The sequence below is a fragment of the Sminthopsis crassicaudata genome, chromosome 2 (genome assembly GCF_048593235.1).
Source record: "Sminthopsis crassicaudata isolate SCR6 chromosome 2, ASM4859323v1, whole genome shotgun sequence".
In the NCBI taxonomy this organism is placed as follows: domain Eukaryota; kingdom Metazoa; phylum Chordata; class Mammalia; order Dasyuromorphia; family Dasyuridae; genus Sminthopsis; species Sminthopsis crassicaudata.
The window spans coordinates 273,334,643-273,346,903 of NC_133618.1; the positions used below are offsets into that span (position 1 = coordinate 273,334,643).

Below are 12,261 nucleotides of genomic sequence, written 5' to 3' on the forward strand. Positions count from 1 at the left end.
GAATTGGTACAGACACTATAGAAAGAAATTTGGATCTATTCACCAAAAGTTACTTAACTATGCATATCCTTTTGACCAAGCAATACCATTACTAGGCCTATAACCAAAACCATTAAAGAAAGAGAAAAAGAACCCATTTGTACAAAAATATTTTTGCAGTTCTTTTTTGTGGTAGCAGTAAAAACTAAGAGGGGATTTGGGAATTTATGAACAAAGTAGTATATGAATGCAATGAGATACTACTATACCATGAGAAGTAAAAGGAATGGGTTGGACCAAAGATGAAGAATGCCACTCATCTCCTGATAGAGTGATGATGGACTAATATAGAGATGAAATTTTTTTTTAAATGGGCAATATGGGAATTTGTTTTGCCTGAATATGCATAGCTGTCACAAAGATTTTGTTTTTCTTTTTCTCCATTGGGGAGGCAGTAAGGTAAGAGGGAGAAAAAAATGAATGCTTTTTAATTAAAAAAAAAAAAAAGGATTTTTAAAAATCAGACACACATTATCTATGTATTTCTACTTTTCCAAATGACTACATACAAGTAGACATAGAACTGGTCACATCTAGTAATTAAGTATAAAATACAATTTCTGCTTTCTCAGTTCTGCTGCCTCAAGCTCTGACTTATGGGATCCTCACAGGCCTTAAAGACCTATTTGATATCTGTGTTTTCTTCACTACGTGAACTTGGTTTATTGCCTATTGGAAGTGGGGAGAGGAAGAAAATTGAGAGGGAGAAAGGGAAAGAGATAGAGAAAGACAGACCTGGAGAGATACAGAGAGTATAATAGAGAGAATAGAGGCCAATTCCAAACTATACCTCGGTGAACAAAAGGCAAAAGAAATGATAGCTGTGGAAAGCTGACAAATAGAAACTAGAGTAAAAAGTGCCTGAAGCAAAGCAAGTCTGGACCTGTATAAGAAGAAAGTACCAGTAAACCAGATGCTCAGGAATGGCAATAGGGGAAACAGGTCATCCTAGACATAGACCAGAGCCTTGAAATCTTCAGCCCTGGCATTCAACAATGCAGAGAGAAAATAAATCCATAAGCTATATGATCATAATAACAAATTTGAAGGAGCTTGAGTCTAAAATTACTTTCGAAAAAAGTGGAAGGACACAATAATCATTTAGGAATGTGGTTATTGTTTTCATTGTTTTATTCATTTCTGTCCTAATTAAATGTTTTATCATTTTTAAAATTTCATCTTCCTCATGGAACCTATCCTGATTTAGGGAAAATCAAATACTTAATATTATATATATATATTATATATGCATATATAATAAATATATATACATATATATGTATACACACACACACATTCACAAAGCCTGAATTCTTCAAAAAGTTCCTTCTAAATTGTGGTGTCCAGAATTGAACACAGTACTCCAGATGTGCTCTGACTAGAGGAGAATACTGGGAAATTTTTAACAACTTACTTGTTTCTCAGCCTCTAGTCATCTGGCTTCCAAACTCATCACTCAGCTTATCAACTGCTCTCTCCAAGGTTAGCAATGATCTGAACTGTCAGATTTCATGCAGTTTTCTCAGTATGTGTAAGAGACAACAAGTGGGTCAGTTTGGCTAGGCTACAGAATGTATGAGAAGGAATAATATGAAATCAGTAAGGAAAGATTAGTCAGATTGTGAAAGGTTTTTAAATGTCAAAGAAATCTATATTTTATAATAGATACAATAGGGAACCAATAAAGCTTTTTGAGCAAAACGGTTATCATGGTCATACCTGTATTTAAATAATTTCATATTTGAAACTCTGGAATATTTACTGAAGAAGAAAGAAGCTGAATATTACCACTAACAAAAATCTAGGCAAAAGGTGATGAAGACCTGAAATAGTGTTTTGTTTGCACAACATGCTCTAGAGATGTTGCAGAGATAAAAATCAATAAAAATTAGCACCTAATTGGCTTGGAGAAGGGGGGGAAATGAAGAGTTAAGGATGATTCCATGTTTCAAAACCCGAATGACTCGAAGGATGAACAGATTCAGAGATTTATCTACATGGAGACAATAATTGGACCCATGAGAGCTGATAAGATCTCAAGACAGTTTCAAGAGAAAAGAGAAGCAGCCAGCATAGAGCTTTTGAGAACACTCACAAAAAAAGGTACCATATGGATGATCTCTTCCTATCTGTTTCATAGTTTCTTCCTCATCTCCTTAGAGCTAGCATTTTATGAATTCATCATCTTTTTCCCACTTCCAACAAAAGAGGTTGAGAGAATGGGCCAGAGATATAGGAAGAGAAATAAGAAAACCTAGAAAGAATTTCAAGGAGAGATTATCTATTTTAAAAAGTAGAGAGTTAGAAAATAAGTGAGTTTTATAAAGGGGAATCAGAGATAATGAATTCTGTGTAAGACTTGATAAGTCTTCCCATCTTTTATTTTTACAATCATTTTTTCATCCTCCCTGTCCCCAAGTTGAACAATTGAAAAAGAAATGGAAAATCAAAACCTTCATAACAATATGCTTAGTCTAGAAAAATAAATTACCACATCAACCACGCAAAGGAAAATATTATGTTTTATTATACATTTTAAACAGCATGATTATGGTACATTTAGGTGGAGACTCAACCAGGTTTCCAACCTCTTCAATGAACTAAAACTGTCCTTTTCAAAGTAGTAAATGATTTCTTAATTATGAAATTTAATTACCTTTTTTTCAAATCACTCTGCTTCTTGACCTCTCTTTGTAAACCTTGACAATGTTGACAACCATCTTCTCCTAGACATACTCTCCTTCTCTTAGGTTTTCCTGACACTATTTTCACCTATTTCTCTACCATCTGCCTATTCTCTAGTCACCTTTGCTCCACTTAATTCATGCCTTTCTACTAACCATAAACATTTTCTAAGGCTCTTTTATGGACCTTCTTCCTTTTCATTTTATACTACCTGGTTTAGTGATCTGAGCAGCTCAATTATCATCTCGTTACCAATAATTCTATGATTTCTAGATCCGACCTTAATCTCTCTCCTGAGGCACAGTCATCCATCACCAACTGAAATCTTGAACTAGATCTCAAACTCAACATGTCCAAAATAAGGACTCAACTTTATTTTTCTCCTTTAAACTCTCCCCTCTTTCCAATTTTCCTATTATGTATTGTCAAGAGCACTACCATCTTCCAACCTTTTCATTTCCTGCATACAGAAGTATTCCCCTTCTTTCCACTCTCATAGCCACTGTAACTGGATCATGAGTGGCATGGAGAGAAGAAAATTGTAAGAAGATTGCAACCGTAAGAAGGAAGCAAGCTATGAAGGGATTTAAATGCCAAGTAGAATTTAAAAGGTTTTGACCCTAAAGATAATAGTAATCTTATTGAACTTAGTAAAAGAGTGACATATTTGATGTGCATTTAAGAAGACAACCAAAAGAACCTTTGACAGCCACTTGAAGCAGGGTTTAGAAGGCCACTGTCTCATTTCATTTGGGAGGTAATGAGCAACTGAATGTGGATGGTGGCTATAATAGAGGAAAGAAGAGGAATATTTTGTATGCAAGAGATGTGAAGGAAGAAACAACAAGATTTGATAATAAATTAGATAAATGGAGAAGGTGAAAGATGGTAATGCCCAATTATTTATGTAGATGACCACTAAATCAGCATATTCATTCCTCATTTCCCACTCCTGAGCTTCAATCCCACACTTCCAATTCAAACATTAGACATTTATTAAATGATTACTATGTTCTAAGTATAGTGTCAACTGGCAAAGATAGGAAGAAAAACATTTTTCCTGCCTTAGGAAGCTCACATTCTAATGACTGCAACATATGAATAACAATAGCCAGGTATATATTATATATAGTTAGATTAGTGATATAGAGTTAGTGAAAACTTAAAAAAATCACTAAGATAAAATGCAGAGATTACTTCTCATGATATTCCAGTAGCATTTCATTCTGTTGACCACTCTATCTTTTTAAGTTCTCTCTTCTCCCTTGGCTTTGGTGACACTGCTCTCTCCATAGTTTCTTCCTCATCTCCTTAGAGCTAGCATTTTATGAATTCATCTTCTTCCCACTTCCTGCAAATAGATTGCTACACCAAGACTCTTTTTTAGCCCTCTAATCTTCTTTATCTATACACTCTTCATTTACAATCTCATTCCCTCTCCAATGATTTCAGTTATTCCTACACCAGACAAATGACTTTCAACATTATACTTAATACCCAGTGGTTATAGTTCTAAGACGCATTTTGTGCCTGTATCCAAAGCTCACCTCATTTTAATGAGGCCAGAAGCATCTTATAATTAGAGCAAAAAGTTATCATGAATCTGTGTTCAAAAATAAGTTGGTATAAAGACAATTTTTTGGTGGAATATGATCTGGGCTCCAAAAGTTTTCATTACAAACTTATATGATAATTAATCTGAATATAATTAAAATCTTCAAGACAAATAGGATCATTTCACTTAAAGAAAAAAAAAATGCTACCATAATTACTCATGACCACTAACAATGTATTAGAGATGATAGACATCACATATGTCATAAAGATAGGAAGAAAAACATTTTTCCTGCCTTAGGAAGCTCACATTCTAATGACTGCAACATATGAATAACAATAGCTAGGTATATACTATATATAGTTAGAGACAACTTAAAAAAATCACTAAGATAAAATGCAGAGATTACTTCTCATGATATTCCAGTAGCATTTCATTCTGTTGACCACTCTATCTTTTTAAGTTCTCTCTTCTCCCTTGGCTTTGGTGACACTGCTCTCTCCAGGTCTTTTCCTATCTATTCCATAGTTTCTTCCTCATCTCCTTAGAGCTAGCATTTTATGAATTCATCTTCTTCCCACTTCCTGCAAATAGATTGCAATTTGAATGCAATTCAATGCAATTTGAATATTTTCAATCCTAAATAATCTCTAATTATCTAAAATATCCTACAACTTTTACCAAAGAAATTAGCTGAATGAAATTCTTGGCATAACATTTAACCAAAGTAGCCAAAAAAGAGGGGAATAAATCTTATATTGTATATGAGATTAAAAGTTTTGAAAAAACATCACAAAGATATTTCTCCAGGAAAGAGAATTAGAGATATTAGAAAGGAAAATAAAGAAATATAATAGAATTTCCACAATTTTTCAAAAATAATGAAAGAGTTTTAATAATCAGTGCTTAAACCTGTTTTAATAATGGATACTTAAAATGCAAAATTTTTCGATATCTCTCATTAAATATTTTCCAGTAATGTTTATTTTCTGATATATTAGCATGTTTAAAAGTTTTACTCCTCTACTCAAAATGGTACTATCACTTTGGAAGCAATCTTATAAAAACTAATTATTTTACATTTCTGAGTCATTTTATATTCTTAAAGAGATTCAAAAATTTAAATGCAATACTGCTTTGTCACATCTGTCCAATATAATCACAATTACCTAAATTTTAGATTTAAAGGGTATCTAAGAATACATATAATTTATATCAATATTTTTAAAATGTGATGAAGCAAATTCTCTTTGGCTTCTTACAAATTGCTACAGCACTAGGATAACCAGTATCTTAATGAAATTCATGGGATATAAAACCCTTAAATCATACACAGTATAAAATTTATTCATTTAAAAATTGAATTGTTTTTTAAGATGATGCAGTAGGATAATAAACAACAGATTAATTATATTTCCTACTTCCCTTTGTCCATAATCAATGACCATTTCAATTCAATATTATTCCTAATTTGCTGAAACTACAGATTTAAATCTTCACTACCTCTCAAATTAAAAAAAAGAAAAATGGTACTTCCTTTACATGTCTATTACCACTTAAAGGAAATGGAATTTGCTTCAACAGTTTCTTTCTATCCTCTAGATAAAATCACATAACTGTTACAAAATATAACTGTTACAAAAATTCAGTTTGTAAACTTGTTTTCCAATCTGAATGCTTCAGATCATCATTTCAAAAACACCCAATCATCAATATGAACCTTTTCTAACACTTACGGTACTTTGAAGTTGGTTTTGCCATAATCTTAGTCCTTACTGCTCCTTCACAAAAATGGGAGAATTTAGCATATAATAGTATTCAATTTCCTTGCTACATTAAAATCAATTGCATTCTTCAGTTTTTCCATTTTGTACTACTCTTAATTGAGTGATGTCAATAAATGTCACTTTCTCTACTGCATTTTGGTGAAATGAAATCAAAATCCATCCTTGCTGTGGCTTACCCAGACAGGTCAATGTTCAGATATCAAGGCAATCCCTAGTAATGGCTTAGAAATAAACATGTAACACTGAATATGGATCCACCAAGTTTAAAAGTGTATATATTTTTAATAATAAAAGCTCTTATTTCTATAGAACTTTAAGGTCTGCAAAGTACTTCACATTAAATTCAAAAAATAAATACTACAGATTAACAATTTGAAACATTCATAATGGCACTGAAGGTACTTGTTCTCAATAAATTTATATTCTCCTAGGGGAATGAAAACAACAACAGATATACCTCTAAATACAAGACAATTTGAGAATGGAGATAGCATTAGTAACTGGTAAAAACAAAAAAATTAAAAAATAAATAAAAACACAAGATAATCTGAGAAAAAAAAAAGAGCACTAACAACTAGGGGAATCAGGAAAAATTTCACCAAGGAAATGACATTTGACTTGAGATTAAAAATTCTAAGAGACAGTGACAAATGAGTGAGTGAATTCCAGACATGCAGTTCAGCCTGTGCAATAAGCTGAAATGGGAGTTAGGTGGTCACGTTTGACAAACAATCAGTAGACCACTTTCACAAGACTTAAGGAGGAAAAGTGTAAAGTAAATCTAGAAAAGGTAGCCTGGAGCCAGACTTCATTCAAAGATTTAAATACCAAGATGAAAAGTTTGTGGCTAATCCTAAACAGTATGGAGTCATGGCAAATATGGGCTTTGGAAAAGTTATTTTGCCACTGAATGGAGAATGGATTAAATAAGGATAAAATGAAGCAAGAAGACTTAAGTAGTAGGTTATAGCAACAATACATGAAAAAGGTGAAGTGGGTGTGAATTAGAATGGTGACCACATATATGAATGTTACAGAATATTATGTTCTGTAAGAAATGACCAGCAGGATGATTTTATTAAGGCCTGGAGAGACTTACATGAACTGATGCTAAGTGAAATGAGCAGGACTAAGAGATATACTTCAACAACAATACTCTATGATGATCAATTCTGATGGACATGGGCATTTTAAAAAATTTTTATTTATAATTTTTTTCACAGTATATATGCATGAGTAATTTTTTTATAATATTATCCCTTGTATTCATTTTTCCAAATTATCCCCTCTCTCCCTCTACTCCCTCCCCTTGATGACAGGCAATCCCATACATTTTACATATGTTACAATATAACCTAGATACAATATATGTGTGTAAATACCATTTTCTTGTTGCACATTAAGTATTAGATTCCAAAGGTATAAGTAACCTGGGTAGATAGATATTAGTGCTAACAATTTACATTCACTTCCCAGTGTTCCTTCTCTGGGTGTAGTTATTTCTGTCCATCATTGATCAACTGGAAGTGAGTTGGATCTTCTTTAGGACATGGCCATTTTTAACAATGAGATGAACCAAATCACTTCCAATAGTGCAGTAATGAACTGAACCTGCTACACCCGGCAAAAGAACTCTGGGAGATGACTATGAGCCACTACATAGAATTCCCAATCCCTCTATTTTTGTCTGCCTGCATTTTTTATTTCCTTCACAGGTTAACTGTACATGATTTCAAAGTCCAATTCCTTTTGTACAGTAAAAAAATAACTATATAGACATGTATACATATATTGTATTTAACATATATTTTAACATGTATTGGTCAACCTGCCATCTGGGAGAGAAGGTGGGGTGGGAAAGAGGGGAAAAATTGGAACAAAAGGTTTTGCGATTGTCAATGCTGAAAAATTACCCATGCATATATCTGGTAAATAAAAAGCTATAAAAAAAAAAAAAAGAAAAAAAGAATGGTGACCACATATGAAGGAGAGTGAAAGGGATAGATAGTTGTGAAGATATAAGGAATGTTTTAGAGGAATAACTAGTAAAATCTAGAAATGGAGGTGAAGAATAAGGAAATTCCAAAGGTGCAAGTTTGTACTGGTGGAAAGAGGGTGATGAAACTAAGGGTGGGGATAGAGAATGACTAGACAGCAGCTTTATGAAAACAATCTAAAGGGTTTAGTAGCCTACATGTTCAAGAAGAGTCAATAATATGCCAATAAGATTGTGTTTTAATTATTAAGTGGCATTAAAAAAGGCAAAGAACCCAGAATTAGGGTGATCATAATCACTGTACCCTACAGCCATCAAACTACCTGTGGAGTACTGTGTGCCACTCCAAGTACCACATTCTAGAATGAAAATTGAGAAGCTAGAGAATATCCAAGAGAGCACCACTAAAATGGTGACAGACCTGAAGTTTATGTTAAGATGACCAGATGAACGAAGTGGGGATATTTATATTTAGTCTGGAAATGGCAAAAGGCTTGGAGCTGGGAAGGTATGATAGCAGTCTTTAAGCATTTAAAGATCTATAACATGGAATAAGAATTAAATTTATTAGCTTTGTTCTTCACCACCAAAGATCCTACTACAGATATTGCCATTCCCATTTTATAAATAAGAATAATGAGGTTCAGAGAATTTAAGTGACTTCCACTATCATCCAGCTATTAATTTCAGAAGTGGAATTTAAATCCAGATTAAGTCAAAGTCCTGCACTTTCTGCTACGCCAAAGCATCTTTATGTAAATTTTGAGGAAAACTCAATAAACTTACACCTCCCAAAATTTAAACATGAGGAAATCTCAATCATTACGCCTCTACATTCAGAAGTGGGAGGAGTTAATTTCAAGGTGGTTGTCACCTACCAACCTCAACTCAAAGCAAAACACAAGAATTATGCCCTACCAATTTCTGACACATTTACTTTAAGAGTCATTTTTTGGCCCTTCTCCCACAACACCCCAACAGTTCTGATCCAAACCAACTCCTTCACCACCACCCTGTTCCCAATAATCGCAGAAGTCCCTCGGCATGATTTTGGCAGCCTGGGCACCAGAGACAACCTCCGAGGCACCCTCGAGAAAACCAACACCACCCAATACAACTCTGGTGTGCTAGAAGCTCAGACACCAAGTACAATTGGTGTTTTGTTGTTTTTTTGCCTTTTTTTTTTTTTTTTTTTTTTAAATAAGGTGACACGTGCATCCATGGGTACCATCCTAGCATCCGTGGTAGAAGGAGTGCAAATAGATGTGGATCATATCCACATGCACAAACACCGGGAGAAATGGGGCGAGAGTGAAAGGTCTTCAGAGCTCCGGGAAGCCTGGCGTGGAGGGGAAGGGTTAGGACAGTATCCAAGGGGTAGCGGGAGTTAAAGGTCTGACAACCGCCCCGCGGGCAGGTCGGGATGAAGAAGAAAGGGATTTGGCAAAGCAGAGCCGACGCGTCCATGCTCCTCCCCACCCCACATCCCCTCAGTCCGGGGTCGGAATCCCAAGGCGGGGTGGAGGTGTAGAGATAGGGAACAAGAGGAGGATGGGACCGGGGGTGGGGATTCCCAGGCCACTATACTGGGGGATTGGGGGGGCGTGTCCTACCTGGGCCGTGGCGGACGCAGGAGCTCCAGGCAGTGGGGTCGGGCCCGGTTCAGGGCCGGGACCGGCCGGGATCACCCCTCGGGAGGAGGCACCGCCGCCGCCTGCCCATCCCCCGCCGCCCGATTGCGGCGGGACCCGTGCGTGGGTTCGCGGGCCAGCGGCCGGTCGGGCTGTCCCCCCTTGGGTACCGTTTGCGTCTACTGGCGACGGCGGCGGCTGTTGCTGCTGCTGGCTGCCCCCAGCCGCTGCTCTTGCTCCAGCCCCTGCTCCTCCTCCTGCCGCCGCCGCCGCCACCGCGTCCCCACCGCTCCCATCGCCGCTGCGGCGACTACTGCAGCGCCCGCTGACCCGACCCGACGTTATTCTCCCCCTTCGCAACCCGGCACAGCCTAGCCCACCTGCCCTGCCAGGGCGAACGCCCACCTTCTCCACCGCAGCCGCTGATTGGAGGCCGCGTTCCGAATCCGTCACGTCGGTTGGCTGATCCCATTGCCTATCAGCGAGGGGGAGGGAAGTCGGGCAAAGAGGGTCTCCGCCCCCCACCGGAGAAATGCCGCTATCTTCAGGTTTGCCTGAGAGGGCGAGTTACCGGGAAAGGAGCATCACAATGGCAGTGCGCGTGCGCAAGAGCATTCTGGGGATTGTAGTTCTAGTCACAAGCTGCGGCTATCCGCCAGTCCCGAGGAGGGAACCAGGGCTATGGGAAGGGGGGAGGGGGCGAGTCCAAGAAGATGGCCCGCATACCTTGATTTTTTTTTTTTTTTTTTTTTTTTTTTTTTTACCTCGGTTCAGCCTCAGACTTCGTGTCCGCTGGCTTGTCGTGACATAGTGACGATGACCCTTGGTCTTGGTTCAGTATCTTACTCTGCAGAGGGCAAGTCCAAGGGGACTTGTTCGGAGTAACTCAAATCAATCAGTTACAGATGATGGACGGGGCCACCTGGTCACGGCAACCCCAGGGTGTGAGGTGGTCGTGACGGTCTCAAGGATCCTGGGCTCAGAAGCCGAGATTAAGGTTAAGGGAGATGATGGTCAGCGACGGAGAGGCTCTCTTGGACACGTTCCCGGGCCCCAAGCAGACTCCCTGGCAATGGAGGCCTCGCCCTTCATCCCTCTGCCCACGGAGGTTTTCTCGTTCAGATCCCTTAAGCGGCAAAGGGATTGTGGAGCCCCAGCAAAGACCACCTCGGCCTGGGAGCCGTTGATAATGACGCTTTGGGTTTTGACTGCTCCCGACGAACAGGAAGGAGTTTTCGCCCTATTTAGAAGCAGCCTCCATCCCAGATTCCTGGCAAGGGAACGAGCCCCTAACGTGGACCAGAAATGGACTTCCTAGATCCTGGAATCCACAGGAGAAATTTGAAGGAGAATCAGGTTGGGGTGGAGGTGGGGAGTGGGGTAAAAGTAAGATGTTGTGTCGTGTAAAAAGTGGAGTATTGTACAATAGGACCTGGAAATTAAAATGTTTTTCAACAAGAACCTAAATAAAAGAAAGGGCTCTTGAAACCTCAGCCTCCGAGGTGTGTTGTTGTTTTTTTAAGTCAGAAGATTTTCCTGAGCAGAGATGAGAGAATGAGAATTCCAGAGAATGAGGCTTACTGCCCTAAAACAAAGAGACCTGATTTCAAACATGGAGGGAAAGAAGAAACCTACATTCATTCATCTTGACATTGATTCTATGGAGGGCATCCAGACATCTCAATTCAGTGGATGGGACTGGGTCTTGATTTAGTAAAGTTCAGAGATGCAGGTGAGCTCTGACCTAATTTCAAAGCAGAGGAGATTTAGGAAGAATATATTCTGGAAAGATTGTAGATTTTTTTTCCTGGAGAAGAACACTTCTAGTTATATTTTGTTGTCAGTTACTAGAGGGTTGAAAAATGCAATCACTATCTCCAGGATCCCTCACTGTTTTCTAAGTCATAAGTCCTCTCTTGCCCTTGTTCTTACTTTCTTACTGGTCAGCAGTTCACAGTATTTAGATTATAAAGAGCAGAAGTATAACAGATGCAACAACAGTACTTTAAACACCCTCCCCTCCCCCCTCCTGTTGTTGATCTATAGCTATCACTCTCTGGGAAAAGCATACAATTTTACAGACAAAAAGAATGAAACTGGATCCTCTACTACTAGCTTCAGGGTCATTTAAATCTTTTCCTTACTCAAGTAGAATGCAATAGAAGTAAATATAAATTTTTCCTATATGTTGCATTTGAATTGTTTTTAAAGGAAAAATATTTTAGCTTTTTAAAAGTTCAGAAAGCTTAATAGTCTCTTGACATTCTCAACAAACAGCAAGCATTTCTCCTTACTCTTATGTACAGACCCCTTGGATTAAGATGCAGAACAAAATGTGCCTTAAAGGCAATTGATGATGCAGCTCATTTTGTTCTGGTCATAAACTTAAAGAACTTGCCAGATTTTCCATTTATTTCCACAAATCAAAATCTTAAATTGCTTTTTCATGACTTTGCATGATATTCTAGCTGAAAAAAAATTTTTTTGACCCTGAAAGTGATTAGAGGTAGGAAGGAATTCGTGAATTCTTTATTTTTCTTTATAATTTGTTTTTTCCAATTTTTAGGG

The 12,261-nt window shown here is 37.6% G+C and overlaps 1 protein-coding gene across 2 annotated transcripts in view; it reads right to left on the bottom strand.

The window, feature by feature from the left end:
• TTBK2 (tau tubulin kinase 2) overlaps positions 1 to 10,179 on the bottom strand; it is a 249,379-nt gene extending 239,200 nt beyond the window's left edge. The window contains exon 1 of one of the 2 annotated variants that reach the window (XM_074289397.1): positions 10,099 to 10,179. The gene's annotated coding sequence lies outside the window, so the exon portion shown is untranslated. Of the gene's footprint in view, positions 1 to 9,675; positions 10,078 to 10,098 lie in introns of those variants that run through there. The other variant, XM_074289396.1, reaches the window with a different exon arrangement.
• Between the last annotated feature and the right edge of the window lie 2,082 nt (positions 10,180 to 12,261).